The sequence below is a fragment of the Monodon monoceros genome, unplaced genomic scaffold (genome assembly GCF_005190385.1).
Source record: "Monodon monoceros isolate NGI ecotype Baffin Bay Population unplaced genomic scaffold, NGI_Narwhal_1 Super_Scaffold_12, whole genome shotgun sequence".
Classification (NCBI taxonomy): Eukaryota; Metazoa; Chordata; class Mammalia; order Artiodactyla; family Monodontidae; genus Monodon; species Monodon monoceros.
The window spans coordinates 133,117,417-133,124,877 of NW_021703768.1; positions in this window are offsets into that span (position 1 = coordinate 133,117,417).

Genomic DNA, 7,461 nt, shown 5'->3' on the forward strand with positions numbered 1-7,461 from the left:
CAAATCTCCTTTATGGACGCGTACCTCTATCACCTCTTTTAAAGTTCTTACCACAATTTGTAATTACATATTTCTTTATGGCATTATTTCTGCTGCCTCCTCCACTTTACTTATACTCCTTGAGGGCCGACTGTGTTTTGTAAATCTCCAATGCCAATCATAGAGCCTGGCGTATAGTAGACATTCAGTAAATACCTGTTGAATGAATAAAGACTGTTGTAGTGTGATAATAAAATAGTAATAATCACTACCTATATTAAGGGTTTACTTTTATGCTAGGCATTGCTTCAAGTCCTTCGCGTGCTTATGCCTCTCCTTTTACTAGTACTGTATTGTGTTTGTTTCCATTAAATATCACCAAGAGAAAGAAGAAATCTTGTATTAACATTTGTTACATTTCTAAGTGATGTCCTGATTAAAAGCTATAGATTTATCTTGAAGCAGATAATTTTTTGCCACCAGAACAAGTTAGCTCTCAAAGAAGACCTGACCCAACTCTCTTTCTAATGCCCTGTTGTCAAATGTGGCAAATAGGAGTTCTTACAACTGGCAGGTAGTCAAGGGCAGTGGTTCTCAAATTTTTATCTCAGGAACCCCTTATATCCACAAAAATGATTGAAGATTCCAAAGAGCTTTTATTTATGTGGTTTTATCTGTCAATATTTGCCATATTATAAATAAAAACTGAGGACTAGTTATAGTTATCAATTCATTTTAATTCATTCATTAATGGTTATCAATTCATTTTAAGTATCTATAATAAACCCATTACATATTAACATAACACATTATTATGATAAAACTGTGTTTTCCCCAAAATTAGAAGAGTGGAATTGTGAATCTACTGTCTGACTTAGTTGAAAAAAAAAAGTTGGATTCTCACGGCTGCTTCTGCATTCAGTTTGTTGTAATTCATGCCATATAGGCTCTAGAAAGCTTCACTGTACACTCATGAGAGTATGAAGTAAAAAAGGCAAATATTGTCTTAGAATGATTATGAAAGTACTGTTAACCTAGCAGACACTCTGAGTCAGTCCCTGAACCACACTTTGAGAACCACTGACAAAACAAAGGCTAGTGAAAGAGGCAGAGGAATAAATCATGTTAGTGTTGATTTTGTGCAAGACTAATACATATTCCAATCTGAATTAGTAATTGAAAGCACGTGATGTGTCAGTCCTCTGTGGTAGCAGTGCAAATAGTATACGGGGAGTATATTTTAAGCAGAAAGCAATCTTTTTAAAAATCAAAAAACTGTTTTACTGAGGTTTGACTTATATATAATGTTTACAATTAAATGTACAATTTGATGTGTTTTAATAAATATTTAAAGTTGTGTAACCATCACTACAATCCAGTTTCAGAACATTTTCATAAACTCAAAAAAGTTGGGGTAAGGTAACTCAAAAAGTCCTCTTGTTCCCATTTGCAGCCAATATATGCTCCCACCTTCAACCCCAAACAACCGCTTGTATGCTTTCTGTCTCTATAATTTTGCCTTTTCTAGAAATTTCATATAAATAGAATCAAATAATGTGTAGGCTTATATGTCTGGCTTCTTTAACTTAGCATAATGTTTTTGAGGTTCATCCAAGTTTAATGTATCAGTAATTATTTTATTACAGCGTAGTATTCCATAGTATGGAAATACCTAATTATTCAGGGATATTTTATTATAAGATGTCTCCCACTCATTTTGTTTATCCACTGACTGGCTGATGAGCATTTGGATTATTTCTAGGTTTTGGCTGCTATCAATATGATGCCCATTCATGTATAAATATGTGTGGGGACATAGGTTTGCATCTCACTTGGGTAGGCACCTAGGAGCAGACTTACTAGGTTATGTGGTAAGTTTATGTATAACATTTTACAAAACTGCCAAACTGCTTTGCAAAATGTATCATCTTACATTTCCACCTACAACATATGAGGGTCCCAGTTTCTCTACCTCTTCTCCAATATTTGGTGTCAAAAGGCTTTAAAATTTTTATCCATTCTATATAGTATATATAGAATATATTATAGTAGTAGTATATAATAGTAAATAATTGTGTTTTAAAACAGTGAATAATAATTCACAGTGAATAATAATGTTGAGCATCTCTTCATGTGCTTAGTTGCTATTCATATATCTTTATTGCCTAGTTCTGTTAAAGTTTCTTTTGCCTATTATTTAGATTGTGTTGTTGATTTTATTTTTGATTTTTAAGGATTCTTAATATATTCTGGATATAAGTTCTTTATTAGATATATGTTTTGCAAATATTTTCTTTCAGTCTGTGGCTTGTCTTTTTGTTCTTTTTTTTTTTCATTCCTAGTAGTGTCTTCTGAAGAGCAACATTTTTACCTTTGATGAAGTCTAATTTGTCAACATGCCATTGATTATATTTAAGAAATCATTGCCTAACCTAAGATTAAAGGTTTTTCTCTCGTGATTTTCTCTAGAAGAGTTTAGTTTTAGTTCTTATTAGCACTATGATCCATTTCAAGTTAATTTTTATGCAAAGAAAGAACTAGTTCGTTACCTAACACTCTACAGTTGTTCCAGTACCATTTGTTGAAAAAACTATCCTTTTCCCATTGAATTACTTTCTTTTGTTGAAAATTGACAATATATGCATGACTTTATTTCTGAACTCTGTTCGGTTCCTCTGATCTATGTCTGTCTTTATGCTAATACCACATTGTCTTGATTACTATATCTTTATGGTAAATTTGGGGATTATGTCATATAAGTTCTCAAACTTAGCTCTTTTTCAAAATCATATTGGCTAGTCTTGATCCTTTAGATTTTCATATAAATTTTAGTATCAGCTTATCAATTTTCACCAAAAACAAGCCTGCTGATTTAGGTAGCCTGCACTGGATCTATAGATCAATTTCGGAAAAATGGACTTCTAAGCAATATTGAGTCTTCAGTTTGCAGGCATGGGATATATGTCCATTTATTTCAGTCTTTAATTTTTCTTGATAATGTTGTATAATATTCAGTGTACAGTTCTGCACTTCTTTTGTTAACTTCGTTCTAAATACTTTAATTTTTGATGCTGTTATGAATGTAATTATTTTCTTAATTTCATTTCTAGTTGGTTATGTATTGATTTTGTATTCATTGCCTTACTGCACTGGCTAGAAGCTCCAGTCTAGTGTGGAATACAAGTAGTGAGAGTGAACATCTTTGCTTTGTACCTAGTGTCAGGGGGAAAGCAATGTCTTTTATCTTTAAGCGTGATGTTAGTTGTAGGTTTTATGTAGCTGCCTTTTATCAAATTAATGATATTTCTTTCTCTTCTTTCCTAGTTTGTTGAGAGCTTTATCATGAATGTTTGTTGCATTTTATCAAATGCTTTTTCTTTTTTTAAATTCACATCTAAATTTTAAATTTACACAGTTGCAAATGATTTGATTTCTGATGTATTGTAAATATTGATATTTTATCGAAAGCTTTTTCTACATATTTTGAGATTGTCATATTCCCCTTTAGTCTAGGGGTCAGCAACATTTTCCAGAAAGGGCCATATAGTAAATATTTTTGGTTTTGTGAGCTATATGATCTTTGTTGCAACCGATCAACTCTGTTATTGTAGAATGGAAGCAATTATAGAGCACGTGTAAATGAGTGGGCATGATTGTTTTCCAATCAAACTTTATTAAAAAAAACAAAAGTCATGCCAGATTTGGTCTCCGAGCTGTGGATTGCTGACCCCTGCTTTAGTCTGTTACTACTACATGTATTACATTAATTGATAGATGTTAAACTGGCCTGCCTTAGTGGATACACCTACTTGGTCGTAATGTATAATCTTTTTTATACAGTATTATACACAGTTACTATTCTTCTAAGAATTTTAGCATTTATATTCATGATGGATATTGGTCTGTAGTTTTCTTGTGATATCTTTGAAACTTTGGTATCAGGGTAAAATGAGCTGGAAAGTGTTCCATTCGCTTCTAGTTTTGAAAGGATTTGTGTTGTATTGGTATTATCAATTCCTTAAATGTTGATAGAGTTCACCAGTAAAGCCATCTGGGCCTGGACTTTCCTTTGTAGTAAGTCAAATAATTTAATGTCTTTGATATAGGTCTATTCAGATTTTATATTTCTTCTCGAGTCAATTTGATAATTTCTATCTATGAATTTGCCCATTTCAACTAAGTTGTCAAATTGTTGGCATAAGGTTGTTCATAATATTTCTTCATAATCTTTTAAATTTCTGTAGAGTTCAGGATGTTTCCTTTTCATTCCTAATTTTGGTAACCTGTATCTTTTCTCTTTTTTCTTGGTCATTTTACTAAAGTTTTGTCAATTCCATAGGTCTTTTCAAAGAACCAACCATCAGTTTCACTGATTTTTCTCTATTGTTCTGCTAGTTTTTTTCTTTTAATTTCTGCTGTGGGCACTATTATTTTGTTCCTTCTACTTACTTGGGGTTTGATTTGCTCTTCTTTTTCTAATTTCTGAAGATGAAAGCTTAGTTAGTTGATTTTTTAAGTTATTGATTTAAAATCATTTCTATTCTAATAGAAGCATTTAAAGCTATAAGTTTCTCTCTATGCACCGCTTTACCTGCTTTCCATTACTTTTGCTATGGCATGATTTTGTGTTCATTCAGTAGAAGATATTTTCTAGTATCTCTGGTGATTTCTTCTTTGACCTATGATTTATTTAGAAGTGTACTGTTTAATTTCCAACTCTATGGAGATGTTCCAGATTTCTTTCTGCTCTTTATTTCTAATTTAATTCTACTGTGGTCAAAGAATGTTCTTTGTATGATTTCAGTCCTTATAAATGTATTGTGACTTGTTCTATCACCTTGCATATGGTCTATTCTATAGAATGTTTCATGTGTACTTGAGAAGAATGTATATTCTACTGTTGTTGGGTAGAGCATTCTAGCTGTTTAATAATATTCAAGTATTCTGCATCCTTTCTGATTTGCTTCTTGTCATATCTATTAGTATTATCAATTATTGAGAGAGAAATATTGAAATATCAACTATAGTTACTGAATGGTCTATTTCTCCTTTGATTTTGTCAAATTTTGCTTCACATATTTTGGGGCTCTCTTGTTAGGTACAAGTATATTTGTAATTGTTGTAACTTTTTGATGAATTAACCTTTTTGTCATTATGAAATATCCCTCTCTGTCTGTAGCGATATTTTTGTTATTAAAATCTATTCTAATATAGCCTCTCCAGTTTTCTTATGGTTACTGTTTGCTTGGTATACCTTTTCCCATCCTATTACATTTGATGTGTTGTATTTTAAATATAAAGTATTTCTCCTGTAAACAGAATATGCTTTTTAATCCCATCTGATTGTTCTGCCTATTAACTGGAGTTTTTAGTCCAGTACAATTTAATGTAATTATTGATATGCTTAGAATTGTGTCTGTTGTTCTGGAATTTGTTTTCTCTGTGCTTTTTGTTCTTTGGTTTCTCCTACACTGCTTTCCTTTGGTTAAATATTTTTAGCTTACAATTTTAATTCCTCTGTTGATTTTTTTAGATGAGTTTATGAGGTTTAGTGTGTGTGTATGAGAGTATATGTGTGCACACAAATGTACATCCTCTTTAGATTACAATATTCATCTTTAACCTATCAGAGTCTTCTACAGTCTTCCTATACTGACTTGATTCTGATAAAATATTGCACTATTTCACCAGTAGAACTCCATTTCCTCCTCCTTCCTTTATGCTATTATTATATTATAAACCAAATAATAGAGTAATATATTTATTGCCTTAAACAAACTTGTGGTTTTCAAAGAAAATAAGAGAAAAATTATGTAGTCTTTTATATTTACCCACACATTTACTATTTCCCACGTTCTTCTTTCCTTCCCACAGATCCAAGTTATTGTCAAGCATCATTTCCTTTAATATTTTTTGGAAGGCAGGTATGCTAGCAACAACTTCTCTCATTTTTGTTTATCTGCAAATATTTTTATTTCACCTTCATCTTTGAAGGCTAGTTTAATTGGATGTAGAATTCATGGTTGACTTGTTTTTCTTACAACACCTTGAATATGTCATTCCACTACGCTCTTGTTTCTGAGAAGTCAGCCAGTAATTATACTTTTGTTTTTTCCATACATAGTGAGTCATTTTTCTTTTGCAGCTTTCACAGTTTTCTCTTTGTTTTTGGTTTTCAGGAGTCTGACTGTAATAAGTTTAGGTGTGGTCTCTTTATTTTTATCCTACTTGGGATTTGTTGACATTTGGATCGTATGTTTTGTTTTCTCTTAAATCATATTTGGAAAAGTTTTAACCATTATTTCTTCATGTATTTTTTTTCTACCCATTGGCTTTCTCTTCTCCTTTGAGGACTCCCATTAACACATGTTGGGACCCTTACCATTATCCTGTAAGTCTCTGATGCTCTGTTCATTTTTCTTCAGTCCTTTTTATCTGTATTCTTTGGATTAGATCATTTCTATTGATCCAATCTAATCTTCAGGCTTGCTGATTCTTCCTTCAGCCATCTCAATTCTACTTTTGAGGTGTCCAGTGAAATTTTCATTTTAATTGTAGTACTTTTTAACTCTAGAATTCCAAATTTTAATAACTTCTAGTTGTTGATTTCCTATTTGTTTATTATCATACTTTTCTATAATTCTTTGAACATATTCTTAACAGCTCCTTTGAAGTTTTTACCTGCTAAATTCAATATCTGAATCCCACTCACATACAGTAAGTTTCTATTCACAGAAAGCTATCTTTTGATTTGCTAATGGATCTGATAGACTCTTGCTCTCTTCTCTTATCTCTCATGGCAGGGCATCAATAATAATTGTCAAATAACATAAAATATTAATTTCAGTAGTTGGTTCCTTGACAGTTTATATAAGGCATAGCACGAAGTGTTATTTATTTATTTACTTAATGATGGAAATCTATCTGCCATCAGATTCCTTGTAGTGTTCAGAACTTCACAATGTGACCTTATTTGGAAATACGGTCTTTGGAGATGTAATTACTTAACAAGTGAGATGAAATCATACTGGATTTGGGTGAACCTTAAATCCAATGACTAGTGTCATAAGAAGAGGAGAGGACACAGAGCAGATGATATAAAGATGGAGGCAGAGATTGGAGGGATGCATTTACAAGCCAAGAAATGCCAAGGATTGCTGAGAGCCACCAGTAGCTAGGAAGAGGCATTGAACAGATTTTCCCTCAGAGCTTCCAGAAGGAATCAGTCTTGATTTGAATGTGCTAGTCTCCAGAACTGTGAGAGAATAAATGTCTGTTGTTTTAAGCCACCTAGTTTGTGATACTTTGTTATAACAGCCCTTGAAAACTAATATATTCCATTTTCTTTTCTTAACAGGTAATGTGTTACAGAAAGTTCTGGGATTGGTTCTTTTCCATTGACTAAGGAAGGCTTAGAGGAGAATTTCCATTCGCTGACTGACTGATTTATTCATTCCGTAAATATTTACTGAACCCCTAGAA